Source organism: Equus caballus, chromosome 19, assembly GCF_041296265.1.
Source record: "Equus caballus isolate H_3958 breed thoroughbred chromosome 19, TB-T2T, whole genome shotgun sequence".
Taxonomy (NCBI): domain Eukaryota; kingdom Metazoa; phylum Chordata; class Mammalia; order Perissodactyla; family Equidae; genus Equus; species Equus caballus.
Window position 1 is genome coordinate 36,397,966 of NC_091702.1, and position 22,444 is coordinate 36,420,409.

At 39.4% G+C, this 22,444-nt stretch overlaps 1 protein-coding gene and 1 long non-coding RNA gene across 17 annotated transcripts in view; one reads left to right on the forward strand and one right to left on the reverse strand.

Annotated features, from left to right (window-relative positions):
* The window catches only part of LPP (LIM domain containing preferred translocation partner in lipoma), a 637,546-nt gene that overhangs the window by 341,991 nt on the left and 273,111 nt on the right, over nt 1-22,444 (forward strand). Inside the window, exons 1-2 of one of the 16 annotated variants that reach the window (XM_070243471.1) lie at nt 20,580-20,732; nt 20,848-20,980. The exons of 14 other annotated variants lie outside the window; for them this stretch is intronic. The gene's annotated coding sequence lies outside the window, so the exon portion shown is untranslated. Of the gene's footprint in view, nt 1-20,579; nt 20,733-20,847; nt 20,981-22,444 lie in introns of those variants that run through there. One more of the 16 variants, XM_070243469.1, reaches the window with a different exon arrangement.
* LOC138919165 (uncharacterized) lies at nt 317-7,815 on the reverse strand. Its single transcript, XR_011429138.1, has 2 exons — nt 7,572-7,815; nt 317-590 (listed from the first exon to the last, which is right to left on the reverse strand). It is a non-coding gene; the product is annotated as an uncharacterized lncRNA (long non-coding RNA).

Consider the following 22,444-nt stretch of genomic DNA (forward strand, 5'->3'; position numbering starts at 1 on the left):
TGAAAATTATTTATTCAATACATATTTGTGGTACAACTGCAGTTGGTTTTTCAGTAGATCTACAGCACCATGTGCTAAATACTAGGGACCCAGCATTGAATAAGCTCAAGGAATGAGAAGTCCAGTGGGAAATAGGTTTGGGAGATCAATCATGTGTTGCTGAGTTAAATATGATCTGGAAAACTCTGTGAGGATACTGTAGGGACCATTATCTGCTCATGAAGCATCATGAGCAAAAGCCAGAAGGTAGGAGTGAGCTTGATGTATGTATTAGTTTTCTATTATTGCTGTAACAAAATGCTACCAACTCGGTGACTTCATGCAGCACATTTATTTATTGTCTTACAGTTGTGTAGGTCAGAAGTCAGTACCAGTTTCATCAGCTAAAATGAAGGTGTTAACAGAGCTGCATTCTTTCTGGAGGCTCTAGGGAAGAATCAGTTTCCTTGCATTTTCCAGCTTGTAGAGGTCGCCCATATTCCTTGGCTTGTGGTCTCTTCCTCTGAATTCAAAGCCAGCAACATTACCTCTCTCTGACCATTCTTCTTTAGTCATGTCTCCCTCTGACCACAGCTGGGAAAGGTTCTCTGCTTTTAAGAAGTCATGTGATTAGATTAGGCCCACCTAGATAATCCAGAATAATCTCTCCATTTCAAGATCTTTAACCTTAATCACATCTGCAAAGTCCCTTTTACCGAATAAAGTAACATACTTACATGTGCCAGAAATTAGAGTATGGCCATCTATTGGGGCCAGTATCCTGCCTACCACAGCCTGTTTATAGGAATATAAATAACTTCATATTGTTGATGCATAGAGAGTGAGAATGCAAGTGAGTAGACATGGAGTAGCCAGATCATGAAGTATGTTTTGTGCTTTATGTACAGTTTTGAAATTATCCCGATGGCAATAGGGAGCTATTCAAGTCTTTTTAGCACAGGGATATTTAATCTATAATGAAGTTCAACTGTTGGAGTAAGTAGCTCTATGGTCCCCAACAATCCTCTGCATTTATTTTATGGGAAAATTAAGTCTCTTTTTGACTCAGTGTTCTTGGGACACATTTCAGTGCTATGTGTGTATCATTAATGTTCTCATCCCTTTTTTTGTGTTCTTTTCTACCCTCTCCCCTGACTTGGTTTTTCTGGAGCCTGAGGTCCATTCATGGTCTGTGACTTGTTGGGTACAAACTTCAGGAAGGCTTTCATTGGGCAGAGGTGTCTCAGATTTTGTAAACTAGTACTTGGCAGCAGCAAAGGATACTTAAGAGGACAAAGAGATGCCTTTTCCTTGGAACAGCAACACATTGAACTTGTGTTTCCTGGGGCTGCAATAGCCTGAGTTAGGAGGTGGATGGGCTCTTCATATATTCAACCCAGGAACAACACCCAGCTTTCTCTGGGGTCCCCAAGGAACAGATCTAGGAAGTCTGATGAAAGAATTGGCCCTGCTTCACTGTGACTTTAATGTAAGAGTGGGAAGTAAATTTGTGTGCTTGTTCAGGAATGACTCGGAATACAGAGGAGGAACTGGTGAATAGAAGGAATCTAGTAAATTAAAAGATTCTCATGATGGAATAGGGAAATTGAGATTTATTGTTCAGTCAGTTCCAATTACACCATTAGGTTGCATAGGAAAGCAGCTAAACAGGATGTTGGCTTGTAACACCACCAAGGTGGAATCAACCTCAAAGGAGATGGTGTCAGAGCAGTGTTCAATGCCTGAGCTTCTACCAAGTGAGTCACTTGTGTGAAAATATCTTGACACAGATAGAATCGAGGTGCCCACATTATATCTGATCACAGAAATGTTAATGCAGAATAGCACACTGGCTTTGATCTTCATGGGATCGCAGGCTGGGGAATAAAGAGGGGGGTGTATTTTTAAAGGTCATCTCTGCTAGTTATGAGAAAACACATCCCATGCATCTGTGAGACTGCCTATCAAGAATGGGAAATGAAAACATTTGAAGGAAAACTGCAAGTTGTTTTTCATGTGTGAATTTCTTCTCTTTCAGTTTTTTTTTATGTTTTTCTGGAAGAGTTAAACATCCTGAATACTTGTTCCTTCTGTGTTATAGTTGATAATATCTGACACCCATTGTGGGTGCATGGAGAGGAAGAACCTTCCATCTCCTACTTTAGATGTTAATGGTGTGACATAATTTTTCAGAAAAAGCACACAATTTCAAATGTGACTTCTTTCCTAACTTGCAAGTAGAGTTGACAACAGTGAAATCATCTCATCTATACAAACTGAGAAAGAGTATCTTTTGAATAAGTGGTGGTTGAATTCATACCAAACCATAGAATGTTGGAGATTTGAAGTGAATTGTTCTTTATTTAGTTGAAGTAGGAAAGCCCATATGGATGAAGCTGCTTGTCTGTGGTCGTGCAGTAGATCAGTGGCATTACCAGGACTGGAGCCATCATCACCTGACTTCCACTTACTTACTTTCTAGTCCAGCACAGCTGCCTCCTGACTTTATTAGTCTATGACTCACAGTCCAAATCTATGATGACATATAATATTTTACTCTGATTCTAAATCAACAAACCACTTTTAGAAGTGCTTACACTGCTGCTTTACTTTTTTACATTATTGGATTTTTCAGATTGATTCTTATTTCTAGAACTCCAATAAGAGTAACTAGAGGAGCCATTTATTCATTATTATGACAAATACTTATTGAACACTTGTTGGGCGGCAAGCTATCTTCGAGAGGGTGAGGGTACAGCTATGAATTAGACAAAGTGTATTTCCTTAAACAGTTCATATTCTTCTGGGGAGAGGCATAATAAGTAGATAAATAAGTAAACATTTAAGTTTGATGGAGTTAAGTGCCGTAGAGAAAAAATAGAGCACGATAAAGAGGAGAGGGAGTGCTTTGGTTGGAATGGAGAAATAGTTGCTTTTTGACATAGGGTGGTTAGAGAAGGCCTTATAAGGAGGCAAGATTTGAGCAGGAATCAAGCAGGTGAGTGAGTGAGCCACGCAGATATTTGGGACAGAGGGAAGCATGTTCCAGACAAGAAAGCACAAATGTGAAATCCCTAGGATAGGAACCTGGCTGGCAACTGGGTATTTAAGAAAGAGTAAAGTAGTCAAGGGTATTTGGAGCTGAGTGATCTTAAGGGGAGAGAGAAAAGATGAGATCATCTAGGTAACAGGGACCTTGACCATCACATAGGGCCATGTGGGCTGTCATAAGGGCTTTGGCTCTTACTCTGAGTGAGATGGGGAGCATTTGGAGTCATGTGATCACTCTGGCAGCTTTGTGGACAATAGAATGTAGGCTTTAGTGGTAATCCAAACTACAAATGATGATTGGTAAGTGGATGGGGCCAGTGCTAAGAAGTGGGTTTCTGGATATATTTTAATGGTAGCATCAACAAGTTTTGTGAACAAATTAATGTAGAATATGAGAGCAAAAGAAGAATCAAGAATGGCTGTTAGGTTTTTAGCCTGAGTAATGAAAAGAATGAACATGCCATTCAGTGAAATGTGAGGACAGCAAGAGTTAGTTTTGTTTTGTTTCTTCAAGAGGAAAAGAGAAGGGATGATTAAGAATTTGATTTCGGTTATGTTAAGTTTGAGCTATCTGTTAGACTTCCAAGTAGTGATTGAGTAGACAAGTGTATGTTCAACTCTGGGGTTCAAGGACAAAGTCTTGATTTGATACAGATTTAGGAGTCAGCAGATATAAATTTAAAACCTTGAGACTAAGTGACTTCATCTAAGATGATGGGCTAAGTCCTGGGGCCAATATTGTGATGTTTCAGAGAGACACAGAGGAACCATGAAAGGATGTCGTGAATAGAGGAACCTTAAAAGATGTCGTGAGCAGGGACATTGAAGTTGGAGGGAAATCAAGGGACAACGCTGTCCAGAAATAAAGTGAAAAAAGTGCTTCAAGAGTGAGTGAGCTAGTTGTCTGCACTGGTGGATCAAATGTGTAAGGATTAAAAATGGGAGTCCTGGATTTAGACCTTTGATGGGGAATGCCTTGACAAAAATGGTTCTCACCACTCTTCTGAGCTGTTGGCTCACACGTGCTTTATTTTTCTTTTGTCCAGGTGGAGCCCACACTAAATAATGGCTCCAGAGTTAGTTCTCGTTCCACATTTACTAGTTAGTTAAGCGTACACAACTTATCTCACCTTACTCTGTGCTTCTTTTTAAAGGGAAGGAATTATATTATCCACCTGAGGTTATTGGGCTGACTGAATGAAGTAAACACTTAGCACACTCTGTCACATAGTAAAGGATCAATAAATGTTAGCTCTAATGATTAGGAATAAAAAATCCATAAAATGAACGAAAATAAGCCCACTTTATATTTTCTTCTTATCTTGGAAATCATATAACCTCTGTCTAGAATGGAGCCTGAACTGGTTGTCCTATTTTACGTTCTCTGGGTCTTTTTTTTTTTGGTTTTGCTTTTGGTGCATTTTCTCATTATGACGTGAATTGACCGCATTGTAATCTAGTTACTTCCACATAGTTCTTCCCTCTAGATTGTGAGCTCCCTGAGAAGCTATAGCCTGCTCATATCTCAGACCTTAACACAGGGCTCAGCACTTTGGGCACTGCAGGCTTGAAATTAAAATGGTTTCTGAATGTTCTGGTGATTGATCAGGGTGTCACCTGCAGGGTCATTCCAATACTCAATGTAGTAATGCGGGGATAGAGTCTTAATTACTGTAATTTCTTATAAATGAATTTTAATTCCTAAAACAATTCTTTAGTGTCTTTTTAAATCTATCTTTCCTTTCTTCTATAGATTATTTCAGAAATAAACCCTTGTAATTTTCTTAACCCCTGCAAGGGCTCCTGAGCTGTTATTCAGGACACTTGACCTTTGGAGTTGGTGGTCTTACTCTATGGTGGGTAATTCTGTGGAGACTGCCCTTTCTAATACATAGAACTTAAAATAGGCCCTCCCTTTGAATTCTTCCCATTAATAATTCCAGAAGCTCAAATATTGATATGTTTAACAGTTTTGAAAACGTCTTTATTAATTAGGAAAAAACAAAGGGTTTGATATTTGTTTTCTTTCTCTTCTTTAAAATACGTGAGTAAAGGCAACTCTTACAAATCTGAAATATAGCAAAACTGTGTTTTATTGGATTCTTAAAGCAGGTTTTCAAATCTACATCAACACTGGGCCAGGAGAAGTGCATTAAGCAACACCTCCAGGAACGAGTGATATATTTTAAGAACTGTGCCTATGGACCAAATGAGATTTCATGAGCAAATGTCTGCACCAACTGCTGTGCTTTCATTTACCAGTTCAGAAAATGGCAAGAGGTATTTCTGGCCTGTCTCACATAGATGTAGTCTAGGTGGTAAAGGTAATTCCTTCAGCTCCTCAGTTTGCTTCATGAAGTGTAATAAGTTTCTAGTGAGGAGTCTATATCCATACTTCCCACTGGCCTGTCCTTCCTCAGAACACTATTAGCCTGTGCCACAACCACAGTACATTGGCTAACATGTTTTTGTGAGTAAGGGTTAAGAGTCAAGAGGAACCTGAGGGAAATTAGAGGTTGTAAAAGTCAAATCCTATTGTTGCTAATGCTGTAATTTATTCAAGATATTGTCAGGTCCCTCAAATGTGCTTGTGAATGTTCTGGTATCTTTTTTTCTGTTCTTGTAATTACACAATAAGCAAAACGTCAGAGGACATAAGAGTTGAGATGGCCCAATTTTAATACTTCATGTTGTAGATCAAACAGGCTCAGAGAAGTGAACTGACGTGTACAATATACCACAAACCAACAGAGAATGGATATTATCAATATTCTTGAGCGGAAAACATGCAAATGTGTATGTACACATGCTTGTTCACCCCTAGATCGACACTCAGATAAAATAGTATCTCCAGTCCCGGCCAGTGAGTTCCTTGTTTGTCTCTCTTTTGCCCTTCTATAGAAACACAAGCTTTTCCCTTAATTAATTAATTGGGGTAAACTATTACATGCTAAAAACACCACGATAAAAACCCTTATCTTCACACTTTATCCTTCCACCTCACTGTGATGTAATTTAATCCGTTCATAGTCTCTCGTGGCACACCTCTCCAATGGGCTCCATAATTTTCCAGCTCTTGGTCTTTTCTCTATAGTGTTTTCTGCCTGTAATGCCACTCAGCACTATCTACCTGCCACTCTCATCCTTTGCCCTTTACCTTGGGACTTGCCGTTTGACTCGATGCACGCATTTCTTCTGGCACTTGTCTCATTCTATGCTGTATTACATTGATGGTCACCTGTGTACATTCTACTTCTCTGACTGGAAACTTGTTAAGTGTGGGGATGGTATTTTTCTGTGCTTCCATTTCTGGGTTTTCCAGTGTATCTAACACTTAAGCTCTTGGTATGGGTTAGGCACCCAGTGGATGCTTGCTGAACAAATGAAGACAAATGGAGAAAAAAGATCCATATTCTTCGAAACAGTTCAGTGACTAGAGTTACCTCTACTGCCAGACCATAGTTATTTTGCCTCCCACTTGCTGTTCTAAATAAAAGCAAAATAAAACCACAGGTTCCCCAAAGGTCAAAAATGAATGTAATGATCTAAAGGACAAGGGGATTATACTAATTACACTTATTAACTTTCTGTCTACTAAGAGACATGTGTATGTGACTCTGTTTTTCTCAGAGCAGCAGTGTCTTTGTTGTATTCCAGATTCATGGGGGAAAAGAGGAGTTAGTGATAGAACAAAGATCTTAACTTTTTGTCTCAAACAGGAGACAAGAAAGTATTATAGAGATTAGAAAGCAAAATCTCTGGATGCTAGTAAGTGCTCTGCTTTTGCCCCTGTCTAGCTATGTGACCTTCAACATGTCCCTGCCCCCGTCTGGGCCTTAGTCTCCCCAGATGTGACATGAGGGAACTGATGTAGTTAATTGCCAGTGCTTCCTCCAGCCTGGAATTCTAGGTTGGGATTCAGGAGTAATTCCTTCCATTGACATATGGCCCAACCGTCAGCTCTTAATTGGCCCACCCACATGATCACAATCACCTGATTATTCACACATTTTTGAATATATGCATTGCATAAAGCTGTTCAATGATGGTGAAAATTGAGTCCTAAATATTCTGTCAGATGTATATGTAATGTAACCTATTCAGGATCTCCTTAAGGTGTAAAATGATATGTGAAATATGCACTGAGTGGGAAAGACTTAGAACATTATGATGGGGGTAATACAATTTGATTTTTATGAGTTAAGGATGATGATATAATAAGAACTCCAGTTATATGAAACCTGGAGCTGAAGTATGTAGAACTGTGTCAAGTAAGGAAAACTAATGAGAATGTGTGGTTTTCATTCTTGTGTTTCTGTGTCCACAGGATCAACTATTTTGCTCGAAGCTGGAAAACAAAGCTTCCTATGAGCCCCTTTGTCCAAGTCATTCTGACTCGTTACCCACACAAGTTATATTTATATTTATGCATATTTTATTATTCTTTTACCATGCCAGTACCACAAAGAGAAATATTTTTAGTTTGAAAGAGGTACCCAGAATTCCCTTAATTTCTCATCAGAGAAAATGAAAACACTTACCTCACATAAACTCACTTCAGAAAATGTGAATGTAACACTGTTCCCCAAACCACTTTCTCCTTTAAATGCCAGCTGTCCACACAGCAGCTCTCCAGCCCTCCGCCTGCCAGCACCTCAGACAACTTCCGCCTGCTGGGCTGGGACATGGTACGGGGCTGTGCATCGGGTGAAGCAGAAAGCCCCTGGTCTTACACTGGTATCTGGGCCCTAGATTCTTCTTCTACCACTCAGCAGCTCTGTGAGTGTTAGGAGGATATTTAACTTCTCTAGATTTGAATTTCCTCATCGGTTAGGGAGGAATAATTATATTTGCATTTTGACGTGGCTAGAATTATGAGAGAGAATTCAGAGACAGCACTCAACCCAGAGACTGACACCTAGTAGGTGCAGGTTCAGTTCCCCTCCTGTAGATGGCCTGGGGTCCCTATTTCTTCACCTGGTGTTTCTCTGTGTTGTGCTACCCCCAAGGGGTCTTTCACTGCCTAGGTAAGGAGGGAAAAATGGCCTGCAGGCATCCTTCAGGATCCCATTCCATTTAATGGGGCCTTAAATCACTACCCAGCAATCTCGGCAGCACTGTGACGTCAGTTTTCTTAGGTGTTTTCAGCCTTCTGTTGTTTGCTAGTCTCCTACAAAATGTAGTGTGGGATCCAGCAGACCCAGGTCCCAGTCCTAATTCTCAGATTAACCTACACTGTGACCCATTCCAAGCCATTTCTTTCTGCATATTTGAATGACAGTCCTATCCCTCAGGTTTCTCCATTGCTGATTTGATTATTCATGTTCATTCATTTATGTTTTACTTTACTGGATATTCAAGTTTTGAGGGCCATCCTCTTCCATGTTTCTTTCCTTTCCCAGGATTCAAACTTTATATGCCCCCATCAGTACCCTGGAAATAGTCACTAGGTAACATTTCTCAACCTGGTTGATCTAGAGGGCCTTCAAGGGCTAGTCTTCCTTCTTGATAATGATAATTCAGCTCTTTCACCTGATATCTTAGGATTTGCAAAGTATCTTCATTTATTCATTATTATTGAAATCTCACAATAGGTCCTGAAGATGGGGATTCTTCCCCACATTTCAGAGATGAGGAAACAGGCTGAGAGATGAAATGATTTGCTCAGGAGCCCTGTAGTAAGTGCTACATATCCTAGATTTCAAGCAGCATCCTTGTTCTCCCAGACCAATGTCCTGGCCTCTGTTCTGAATGCAAATATGACTCCCAACCCAAGTTAGGATGTCTGTGTGCTCATTAGTCCGTAAGCAAATCTGCCTTTTCTTGCATGAGAATCAAATGAAACTTTCAACATTTTCTTAAGCCTATAGGATCTACATTTTTTCTCCTTTTTTCTAATATTTTCCTAACCTTAAATGTCTTGTTAAGCTCAAAGAACGTTTTACTCCAGTGTAGAAATTCACTGTTACCGTTGGATTCTGCAGAGCTTAGTCGTACACATTTCTTCATTGTGATCAGTAAGAGAGGTCCAGTCGGTACCTGAGTGTACATTGTCTTGGGTATGCCTCGAGAAGCAGTCACTGTAAAAGAAAATACCCTTGTTTTAATAAGCACCCTTGATTTTTCTCCTCTCTGTTTGATGGAATGCCATCCCATACTTACTAATCCATGGAGCTTGTCAGTACACGCCCTTCTCATTACTCAAAAATGTAAGGGACCAGCATGGTGTAGAAAGAATACTGGACTAAAACGTCAGAAGAGCAGATTCCAGACCCTCCTCTTCCACTCATTATTTGAGTTTGGCAAATCACTTTACTTCTCTGAAAATGTAGTTCTTCTTTGCTAAAGTATTGAACTACGTCATTTCTAAGGTCAACTCTAATGTTTGGTAAATTCTCCAGCATGTTGTTCCCCTTCCTAATTTATTGGAATACTAGCGTGGATTTTTTTTTTTTTTTTTTTTTTTTTTTTGAGAAAGATTACCCCTGAGCTAACATCTGCTGCCAATCCTCCTCTTTTTGCTTAGGAAGACTGGCCCTGAGCTAACATCTGTGCCCATCTTCCTCTATTTTATTTGTGGGACGCCTACCACAGCGTGCCCTGCCAAGCCATGCCATGTCTGCATCTGGGATCTGAACCTTCAAACCCCCGGCCACCAAAGTGGAATGTGCGCACTTAACCGCTGCGCCACCGGGCCGGCCCCCAGCCTGGATTTTTTTTATTTTTTTTCATTTTGCAAAGAAATGCTTCTTGCATATAAAGTTAAGAGGCTTTCCTTATTCCACAGCTATTTATTGAATATTGACTATGTGAAGTATTATTAAAGCATATAGAAGTTTGGAGGAAGGAGACACACAGAAGAGGAGACTGTGTGAGTAAAGATGTAGCAGTTTGAAAGTGCAGGTTTTAATGAGAATGGGACATCACCGAGAATCTATCATACATGGAGGGGAGCAGTTAGAGATATAGTTGCAAGAAAAGTGGTTTGGCCTGAGTTTAGAGGATCTCTGCAGTATGTACTATATGCACGTGCACACGTGCGCGCACACACACACACTCACACCCTTTTCAGGGTCTCCTAACTGCCTATTGGTCTTTTTACTTTAGCAAGCAGATAAACTGCCAAGATTAAGTAGATTTGTCCATTTTAGAAGGAACTCTTTAAAAAAGCTTGGAAAAATCAAGTGTCTTTGATCCATTTGAGTGTCATTTTGAGTTGTAAGAATTTCTCTCTCCTCTTGGCTCTGACTTCCTGCAGGACAGGATTCCTTATATATTCTTTCTTGAATTTCCAACACCAGGCATGGTTCCACCATAGCTGGTGCTCAGTCATAAATGCTTGTTGCACTGAATTTCTGTCTGCTTAAATTCCTAGGAAGGAAGGAAAGTAGGTAGTTTCTCTTTCATAGAGTAACTAGGGGATTTTTTTTTTTAATGAGCTACCAATAACAAAATAAAACTACAATGAAAGAATTGACAGCCTGGATCTGTAATCTGCCTGACCTGACAATTAAAAGAACTTTTTACTGTGTCAGCCTGCCAGATGCGGCTTCTCCTTGAAATGTAACGTGCAGCGCTTCTGAACATGATTCAAGTGCAGGCTTCATTTTCTCCCTGCTTCGTGTTTGTTGAGTTTGGGTAAGAAGCAGTTTTATTTGAACTAAACCCACTCATCTCAAGTGTGTTTAATGACAGCAGTATGTGACAGATAAAATAAAATCCTACAGCCTCATTTGATGTTTATTTTAATTTCAGACCTTAGTGAAAAGAGGCAGAGAGGATACATCAGTGTGGCTCCCACGGAGAGTTTATACCAAATTATTATCACAAACTTACAATTCCTCTCCAGGGAAATTTGAGAGGTCAAATACTACAGACAATAGTAGTAGTAGTGGTGGTTGAGAGTTATGTAGAGTGGCTTTCATGTTCATTATCTCGTCCCTCTGTCACGTGAAGTCTGTGTCTTTGCCTGGCCAGAAACTATTACCCCAGTATTACACACAACCTTGAATGAAGTGCCCCAAATCCTATTTCTAAAGTGGAAGAGCTGGGCCTCATGCTTGATCTTGTTATTTGAATCCAGTGAGTCCTCCATTGTTCTGTGCCGGCCCACCACCACCACCACCAGCACTAACACCACCACCACCACCACCACCACCACCAGCATCATCACCACCACCACCACCACCACCAGCACCAACACCACCAGCACCAACACCACCACCGCCATCACCACCACCATCATCACCACCACCAGCACCAGCACCACCATCACCACCAGCACCACCACCACCACCAGCACTACCACCAGCACCACCACTGCTGCTACCAACACCGTGCAGTATGTTGGAGGTATCCTGTTCCTGAACTTTATTGAAATACTTATATGCATGGAGTATGCAAATAAATTCTCTTCACAACAGATTCTAGCAGTGAGAAGTATATAGAGTCAAACCTAAAAGCTTTCCCTCACTGTCCACTCTGTTGATTTCTCCTCTACACCCTCAACTCCACTGTTTTTCAGAAAGTAATTGCCACCATCTGTTTGTTGTGTATTTTTTCAATCTTTTAGCAATACATTCATAGAGATAGGTATTTATTTTAAACTTGAATGGTATGATGATATTATCTGTTATCTTCAATTTGCTCTTTCCTTCTAGATCTTTTCATGTCAGTAAACAGGGATTTGCCATCTTGCTTTTGATACTTGTCCAGTACTCCATGGTATGAGTCAGTGCTCTGTAGTATGAGGGTACCATCATGTAACCTCTTCCACACTGATGGGCATTATCATAAATAACGTTAAGATGTGCTTCCTTGTATGTGTATCTTTGTGTTTGTGTGATCCAGTCTTACATGTCCAGAATTGGAATTGCTTGGTTTTTTAAGGTTTATCAAAAGTCAGTTTCAACTACTATCCCAAATATTAGAATCCCCATATTAGCTCATGTTATCGACTTGAGCTTCCCCGTAGTTGCTTGGGGATGTGTTGTTCAGACCAATGCAGACACTTCTCTAAACAGACCCTGTGGCCAGGAGAGTAAATGTTGGGGAGGTTATTTTCCATGACTCTGTGGTTTGGATAGAGGCACTCACCATGGAAGAAGAGTAGGGTATTCTTGAGACAGTTTTGTTTATTTAAAACAGCCACACTCTTCACTTGGCTAGAATAAGGTACAATGCAATAAAAATATCTACCATAATTAAAAATGCAAATGATGCAGTGCACTAAAAAATACCTTTAGCTTATTCTTTGTTAAGAAACAAGTGTTTTGCATAATCAGCCTTTTAAAAAATATGATTAAACTTTCTGTACTGATTATATAATATGAAGGTCCAAAGAGTCAATTCTACTTCTGAAGCCATCCTGCCTTTTTCCACATTTCCCAGCTGCTTTGTATTTATACGAAGGTAATTAATAGGGGCTAACATCTGAAAATGCGGGTACGGAATAGAACAGAGCTAATCTGAATGGCTTGTATGATATTTCGATTGCAGAAGAGCATTCTCATGGAGATTTCTAAATCATGGATAATGTGTTGCAAATAGAGAGACACAAAATACCCTCTCCCTCCATCCTTCAATTTTTTTCATTATGTTAAAAAAGCTTAATTATTTTTTAAACTGTAATATGTCAGTGTGGGTCAGAATCCTGTTTGTGTAAGTTCTTTTAGGATAAAGAAATTGTTTCTCAGGTCTGTTATACTTAGGTCCTTTCAGGTTGCAGGAAGCCAAGATGTGCTTGACGTTACCTTGGGTGACTTTAGATGGTGAGAATTTATGGTAAGGATACAAAGAGAAGGAAAGAAGTCCAAAAAACCATGTCAGCAGCCAGACAACCCAGCCTCATGGAAACTTGGAAGGTCATTGAGGACACAACAGTAGCTGATTTTGTCATCCCCTCGAAAGTAAACACCCAGTGTTTCCTCATCCAGTGGGTCTCCATTCCTATGACTTCGCTTCTCTCAGTTTTTCTTTCTGTCGCCTATTGCTCCTGCTTTAGGTGATTCTATTTAGTCTTCTTCTGGACACCGTTTTACTATATAATGTCCTCTTCTGCCTCAGTCGTCTTCATACTACTCTGTATATCCCTAACTTTTGTTCCATTCTATTTCTGCTACCAGCTGTTCTTTCTCTGTATGCCTTGCGCTTAAATGCTCGAAGCAATATGATCCGTTATTTTAGCTGGTTCTTCTCCAGTACAAATTGGGAAGGAATTCTTCCTCCAAAACATCTCATGGATCTGGTTTTGGTTCAATCTCTGATCCAATTAGTTGTGGCGAGAATTCAGAATTACCTGTTACAAAGCTGTGGTGATGTATTTATTAAAAACAAACAAATGACTTTTTGAGGCTCTTTCCTTAAACAGAGCTGTGGATGTGGTAGAGACTCAACATTTTATGCACTCCTGTCTCACAGTGAGTTTTTAATTCAGCCAAATGGAAGGTTTTGCGGATGCAGCATTCAAGACCACATGCTCAAGAAATATTCAGAAGACTTCGATTCTGGTTCTGACATTACTCTAACTAGCAGTGGAACTTGCTTTGAGTTTAGTTCTCCTCTCTTAGCTTCAGTTTTTCCATCTTCCCACAAAGTTTGCTGTGAAAAAGGCTAAGGGTAGTTTAAGAGAAGAGGAAGACTGAAGTGTAGTGCCCACTCTCCTCCAAGTGAAAGTGAGACCTGTGTTCAGGTACTGAAGGGAAGGCCCTTGTAGAGTGGGAGCCACAGAAGATACTGAGTGTGGAGAAGGAAGTAAATGAGGGAACAAGTTTCTGAAGGAGGCCGTAGGGACTGGAAGCAAGAACGTGATTGGAAAGATTTGCTTTGCAAGAAGGTTGGGCATCTCTTCCTCTTTTCCTTCAGAGAGAGGAAAGAGAACATCAGTGGAAACAGAGAGAGGTTGATGAGAAGAGAGTAACTAGAGGAGACAATTTACGCTAAATAGCCTTACTCTTCTCAAAAGTAGGAAGGGAAGTTACGTGTGATTCACTTCAGGGGATGCAAGAAATAGTACTCCCTTCTTTACCCATGTCAGAAGCCATTGAGAAATAGAGGAGTCAGAGAGATGGAGACCAAAATGTCAGCTTTGTGACTGAGAAGAGTACCTTGGGTGGTTGGCGTTAGCTTTAGGTCAAGGGAAATTACTGCTGTTTTACCTCTGAATAGACAAATTTGCCCTCTTGATAGGGGTCAGCATGCAGGCTCCTCCTGAGGTGCCCCCTTCCAAACAAATTAGAGTCTGAAAAAGCAGAGAAAAGAAAAGCATGGTCTGGCAGGCAGCAGATTCTGAGTGGAACTCCAAAAGAGGCTGAACCATACGTGCCCTGTTTCTTTCCTCAATGTCACCAATCAGTTAAATCACTGTTCCTCCTCAGGAGAACAGTGAGGCACGGACAGATGTTGTGAATGTTTCTCCACAGAAGGTCCCTCCAAATGGAAAACTCAAGGAGTAGGGAATGAACTTTCCCCTTCATTTAATGCCAACAGTATTCAAAGTGTTGCTAATGGGATCTAGCCTCCAGCCTGGTGTTACCAAGTAGGGTTTCAGGGACTAGATAAAAGTAGAGTGATTTGATGTCTTATGAAGGCAAAGAGACTCCAGATGGCTAAGGCGAGTGTGATTAAAAAGGGAACATATTCCGGATGTAGTGTGGTGATATGTGGAGGTGAGGTCTGGAATGTAGCTAGATGGCAGGTATTGCTGAGTGGACATGAATGGTCAGTGGGGTAGGAAAGAGGGAGGAATTATGAAGTGAGGGTGAACTGTATATCTGAGGTGGGATTTCTCTCCCAATGCTTGCAGGTTAACAAATGCTATAACTTAGAGATCTGCTCCTCTCATTTTTCACCTGCCTCTGCCTTGGATTCTAGATCCATGTTCCACTAGTACTTAGTTTTTACTATGGTTTCAAAAGCTGTTTATCTGTAACACTGTTGGTTAGCACTCTCGCCAGTTTTATGTTAGCTGAAAGGCAGTGTAGACCATACGATTATTCCTAATGTTCAAGTTTATACAAAAGCTCATGTGGGCTTTCCTCCAGTGGAAGTATCACAGCACAGCCTTGTTCCTTTATCTACAACAAGATATGCCTACTTTGATAGATTTTACAGTGAGTTTGTAAAATAATCATTTTGGCTGATCCAGACATTAAAAGGAATGCTTCATTTTCTGATGTGTAGTCTTCGTAAAATTTGTTTAGCATCTCAATTGGAAAACTTCTTATAAAAGTGTGGTTAGTACAGAAAATTACTGTCAGTACTAAAAGTTTGTATTTCAAGTAATGTTCACATCTTAATGGCTCTTTAAGGTATACCAAAACAACTTTTTGTATTTGCCTTTTTTTTTTTTCTTGTAAGGATAGTTGACCCTGAGCTAACATCTGTCGCTAGTCTTCCTCATTTTTCTTAAGGGAGATTGTCACTAAACCAACATCTGTGCCAGTCCTCCTCTATTCTGTATGTGGGATGCTGCCACAGCGTGGCTTGACAAGTGGTGTGTAGGTCCACGCCCAGGATTTGAACCTGTGAACCCCAGGCCACCAAAGCAGAGTGTGGGAACCTAACCGCTATACCACCAGGCTGGCCCCCCTGTATTTGCCTTTTTTATAGATGATAAAACTAACAGCCAAAGAGGTTTAGTTGAAGCTTATAGAGTAAAATCCTTGCAGGAGAAACTGACTCCCTTGACACTTCTACATTGCTTATTCCATCAGGTCAAATGCCAAGTTCCCCACAGATAGGGCATGCCCCTTCATATACAAGCACACCTATGAGTATAGGGCAGGTAAGCTCTTGTCCAAGTAAACATTCCTTCAAAGTGCCAATATTCCTCAAAAGGGACAAATTAATAATACACACACATACTTTACAAATTTCTGATAAGCAGAATTAACACATCAATGAGCCCGTTGAAAAACAATTGTGAGATGTTATTTGAGCTTTGATAACTTTTAAAAGGTTTTCTTGTATTTCTCTCCATTCAAAGCTAGTATTTCCAATAGTTTTTTAAAATTCTGAAGGATTTTTATTTGTTCATAAATATGTTAAGTGTATATAGTGTCTTACGGATTGTGGGGAAAGAATTTGAAGAATCAAATAGAATAAAACATATTTGATATTAAAATAATTGAAAGCGTTTAACATTTAATGACTCAGAAGGGACTTTTACTATGCCTCAAGGTTATTTTTATAAGCATGTATGGTTGGAAAATGTATAGAAGTTCCTTTACTCACAAATTTTCAAAGTTTTACAGATATGGACAAAGCCGTTCGCCAGAATTTGCAAGTCATCTCTATCTGCCACTACGAGATGGTGTGGGTGGAGAATTTGGGTACTTTCGCTTGGGGTTTAGAGACAAAGAGATTTGGGAACAGCCTCTAGTTCTTAACCTGTATGTGAGGAAGGAAGCTTTTAGAGTGTAGTTAATAGAAACTTTCATATTATAGAAAAATGGATGAATAAGATTTAACTTTGTATTCTCAGTAGCTTCTCAACTAGTCAAGATCTTTGATGAGGAGCAATTAGAAAAAGTATACAATTGTGTTTCTTTTCAATCTTCTTGTGCATGATTATAAGACATTATAATACAGCTTATCCCTTGATTGCTTTTCTTAATAAGTATGTTAAAATTTCGCAGATCTTGAATGTCACATGTCTTGACTTTACATATGTGGGAGCAGGATTCTGCAAACAACTTTTCTGTGCTTTGATGTATTTTATACATAAAGGAATATTGTTTTGAAAATGAGCATTGATAAGGTCGCTGTTCTTTTTAATCTGTGTCATATTTCATATGTTAGTTTCATTAGCTATTTCTTATAACCTGGCTGAATAACTCAGAAGTTTGTTTTGTTTTATTTTAGTCTCAGCTATGATCAGTCTAAGCACTCTATTCAATGATCAGGTCTTGGCAATATCATAGTCACATCTCTGAATGTGTTGTATGTGTTGCTTTTGACACCCCCCTCTATATCCCCTGCCAGCATACACACCGTACCCCCGGATTTTCTGCTTAGTTCAAAAAGCGATGCCCTCTCTTTATGTAAATTACACTAAGATTGCCACTACTCATATGCCAGAAGCTAACGATAATATATGCTTGAATTATGTTTTTTTTAATATCATACTGTGGGATATGATGCCAAATCAGATCTCTTTTTCTTTTAATTAGTCAGCAACATTTATTTAATGCCTACTAAGCTAAGAGTAAGGAGAGTGGAGAGTGGAGAAGGACAGAAAGTAGATCTAAACACAAATAGACTCTCATCTCTAGAATAACTCCCAGTATCTTTATGAATACAGAAGACAGATAAATGAAAGGATTAAGAAAACTTAAAAGTGAAATCTAAATGAGTGCAAATTGGTCTGGTAAAAAGTGAATTATATAAATGCAAAGAAGATGCAAATTAAGAAAACTTGAAGTTCAGTGTTTAAAACTGCTATCTTTCTACTTTTATTTTTATAATACTTTACCATGAGAATTGTTAGAATTGAGAACACCATATACTTCAGTGAGGAAAATTTCCTGGTTCAACTGTATCATTTAGAGAAGCAAAACTAACTCTTGATATTTTATGGAGAGATGAAGCTATGGAGCTTCATGAGTCCCTGTTAATCTTTTCTCATCATCATTAAAGCTTGTTGTGTAACCTTGAACAAGTTACTTAACCTCTCTGTGCCTCAGTTTCCACAGCTGTAAAATGGGGATGGTAACAGGACCTATATCATAGGAATGTTAGAAGTATTAAATGTATAGTACTACTGTATTTTTTCTATTTTATAAAGCACCTTTTTTTCATGCTTTAATTTCTTTGAGATTGAAATGCATCCTATAATTTATATGATAAGAAATCAACGTGTTACAGATTAACTGGCACCAGTTATTTGTTTCTTGGTCATAAAAATAAATTATACTCTTAGAATCAAAGGCATCATATTGCATGTGTAAAGTGCTTATTAGAACAGAGCCTGGCACGCAATAGATCTGAAAGAGTGATACTGTTATCGTTCTCTGAATACTGTATTTGTGGTGTGTAAGACATTTGCATCTCATCTCATTGACTTCTGCACTATGAGGCAGAAATGCTTAATGATTCCTGATCTTTATTTGAGTAAAAAGAGCCTGGAAGACTTTCCAGAGATCACGCAACTGGTAAATGAAAGACCTAGGCTGTTTTACGTATGCTTCATTCATCACACTTTTATTGAGTCCTACTATATTGTATGAAGTCTGAGTATTAGGGATGAGGGATAACGAAGGCAGATGAGGTTCTTTCTCTGACTGACCTTAAATGCTGAAGAGAGGTTAAGGGAATGCAAAGACATAAACAATAAGCCAGTAAACAAATCCAGATAGTGAAACAGGATAAAAGTTGCAGATGGGGGTACCTGGAATGATGTTTGCTGAGAAGGTCAGGCAGTGCTTCTCTGGGGACTTGACTTGTCAAGTGACACCTCAGTGTCAAGGTGAGAACTTGTACTTGCAGAACAAGGCATGTGCCCCAAGGCAGGAATGAGTTTAGATCTTGTAAGGAAGTGGAATGAGCCAGAGTGGGCCAGGTGAATAGATGCCTACAGTCCTAAGAGAGGGCGGTAGATAGCTGTGATTTTAGGCTTCAGATAGCAGGTGCTGAGTTATATGTCTCAGGAGCAAAAGAGGTGAGTATTCTTGACTACACCTTATAAGCTTATGTTTTTTGGGTGCTTTAGGGAAATTCTTGCCTTCTGCAGACAGATGTGAGCACATGGATTGTTTTATCCTCTTTTCTAGATGAGCATGCTAAAGAACAAAGATATGAGGTGATTTTCCCTAGTTAGTTTTTAATGTCGTATAGTGCTAATTGTATCTAGCTGAGTCACATACTTACTCCTAGATGTCAGTTTTGGAGGGTTTTTCAAAAGCTTAAAATCTCCCAAGCGGAAATTTCCAATACTACAAATCCATAAGTGGTAACTTTTCATAGTCTATGGAATTGTTTTTTTTTTCCCACTGCTGTGGCTCTTTGGTATTGCCTCTCTTGCTATCAGCTGTTTAGAAATATCAATTCTGTCTTAAAATAGCCCATCAAGTAATGACTCATGTCAAACCAAGAGTTTATTTATTCCTCTTTTCATGATTATCAGCACCTGTTTAATCTGATCATATTAAAAAAAAAAAAACTGATGATATATTTATTTCCAAATATAGCTTTTAGCACCAGTATTCGATGCTTGCATAGTCCATACTTATAATGCTAAATCTGACTTCAGCAATGACATGAATCTTTCTAAGTCTGATACCACTGATAATATTTATTTGGGAGGAGGCATTCTTCTGGGATCCTATCTGCGTGATCTTGGGTAATTCATTTCTTTTCCTGAGCCTGATTCCTTGTGGATTTTGAAATAAATGAATTTTCTAACTGTATGATTTGTGATCTCATTATCAATTTACCTGCTGAGGAGCATCGCATAAATTGATCATTTGTAGAAAATGGTTCAATGGCTTAGACTCTGTCATAACATTTCGTTTTTATTAAATCACAGCTAATATAATTGAGCATTTATAGGTACGAGGCTCCACAATAGGGATGCAAGCATATAAGACCTCTGTCCAGCAACTGAGGGGTTAAACTACAATGAAAAACATAGATTAGTGACTCAGATTGTTTTTTAAATTTTTTTTCCTTTTTCTTTCTTTTTTTTTCTCTTTTGAGGAAGATTAGCCCTGAGCTAACATCCAGTGCCAATCCTCCTTTTTTGCTGAGGACGACTAGTCCTGAGCTAACATTCGTGCTCATCTTCCTCTACTTTATATGTGGGACACCTGCCACTGCATGGCTTGACAAGTGGTGTGTAGGTCTGCACCCGGGATCTGAACCAGCGAACCCTGGGCCACTGAAGTGGAACTTGTGCACTTAACCACTGCGTCACCAGGCTGGCCCCTCAGATTTTTTTAATAACAGATTTTTTTGAGATGTAATTCGCTTATCATACTATTCACCGACTCATTATTTTCAAAAGAGATGATTAATACATTCACTCAACAAGTATTTTATGATCATTTGTCATGTGGCAGGGGTTTTCTAGATGCTGGGGTTTCAGAGATTGACAATAGTTCTACAAAACCTAGCCTTTCAAAAAATGTCCATCAACAGACTCTTTTTCCATGTGGTGTTAGAGACCAATATTCAGGGTCAGCAGGGTTACTCTGGGAACACATCAGAGAGACAAGGAAAAACCAGACTTAGGAGTCCTGAGGAGGATTCTGAGAGGTGGTCATCTCTAAACAGAGGTGTGAGAAACCTGTGGGAGTGTGCTAGGTTGATGGCATGGAGAAAACAGAGAGCGGAGAGTTTTTCAGGAAGAAGAAAGAAAATGTGCCAAGGCACTGAGGTGAGACGTAAGTAAACCACAGTAGCTCGGTAAGGTTAGAGCATGGGGGACAGTGTGGGAAGGCCAGTTTCTACTGAGTCTGAAGGGCAGAGAGTCTGTGAATGTGTGCTTTCATAGAGAATGCATATGTCTTACTGTGAGGTCACAAAGAAGGATGAGGCCAGCTAAAGGATGTGACATTTGAGTTAGGTCACAAAGGCTGTCTAGGAGATTTTTGAAGCAGACTACAGTTAGTCCAGGCAGAAGGACTGCAACTGCAGAAAAAAAATGTGCATAAAAGAATAATGTTTGCAGCTGGGTAAGGAATTTGAAGTATTTGGAGGATGAGGTAAGTGAAACAGAAAAAGAATATAGCCAAAATAATACATTGGTGAGAGTTGGAAGAACAGCTTATCATTCTGTGCAATGCAATGAATTTCTACATTGTGCTCTTCATCCTGTAGGCAGCTGGGGGTGTAAAGGCACAGTTTGGGACAAGATTGAAGCATTGAAGGTTTGAGAGAAGAAATCAGAAGTGTGCTTTAGAAAGATAACTCTGGATATACTTGAAGGAGCCCTGGATTGTGGGTGAAATGAGTATGTCTTCTATATTGTTTAGGATAGTGCTTATAGAGCCAACATTTATATAAAATTCTACCTGTTCATTACTCTTCGCAGCAATGGTTAATTGTTTCCAATATTAGGAAATTATAATTAAATAAAAGATATGGAATGAGAACCAACATTCATTGAGAACTTACTATCTAAGTCATTTCCATGCATTAATTCACTTGATCCTCACAGCCAGCCAAAGAGTTAGTCTGTCATTTCTCCCATTTTACAGATAAGGAGATTGTGGCCCAGGGCAAGGTGACTTGGAGCTAGTGAGTGGCAGAGCTGGCATTGAAGCCAAGACAGTCTAGCGCCTAAGCCTAAACATGTGAACTGATGACTGAATGCACAATAAAAAATACTAACGGTAATTGTGTTGATGAAGAGGGATGTTGGGGAAACAGGTTTTTGTTTTGTTTTTTACAACTCAATAATTCAGTGATTTTGCAACCTTTACCCCAATCTAATTTTAGAACGTTTCTTCCACTCCTAAAAGAAACCTCATCGTATCTGTTAGTAGTCACTCGCTATTCTCTTCTCCAACCCTAGGTAACCTCGAATCTACTTTAGTGCTCATCAGTCTTTAAATGAATGTGACTTCAGTTTAGTGATAGTTTGTTTTGAATAGTAGAAATCTGATAGCCTTACTCAGTAATTCAGGAGTATAACATCATTTGAACTTCTAATTTCTAACATCTGCACACAATTAATGTCCTCTATTCATAATGTGAGGCAGAGAAGGGTAGAAGTGCCAGGCCCTGTGTCAGTCACTGGTCATATGCACATGAGTAAGCCTGCCCCAGGCCCCTCCCTTGAGTTCTCTGTCTTTCAAAGAGGCAGAAATGTAAATAGACACATTGAACCACATTGAAGAATGAAATTCTTCTAGAAATCTTGATGTATTTGTTGAAGGACTTGTGTTAAACTTCTTTCTGCTAGAAGCCATTGCATTGTTTTTAAAAATCTAGTATGTATGAGGCATTTGGAATGCTCGGCATTTTCAGAATAAAATCCACATCAATTTTAAATAAAATAAAACTCTCCATCCAGAATAGAGTAGTAATTGCCAGGCGTAAAACAGCCCAGCTGTGGAGTGGCTTAAAGGACAATTGGTCTCAGGCAGAGAGTACCAAATACGACACCACTACACAAGTAGCTGTAATGCCTGAATTACTCTACCTATTTGGTAGCGCATATATCCAAAATGGCTTAAAATAAAAATTGCAAATGCACCAGATTTGATCAATCTTAGTATTTCTTTCTCTTGTTCTCTCAGTCCCAAGTTAAAAATAAAATCCGCCTGCCTCATTTTCCTGTGTGCTAGTTAGTAGGATTAACTGGAGTTCTCAACAGGAAAGCAATAGATAGAGTAGACGACATTGTATAGTGGGTGAGAGCCCGGGAGATAATTATACAGTCACTCCCACTGTATTACCCTTCAAAGAAACT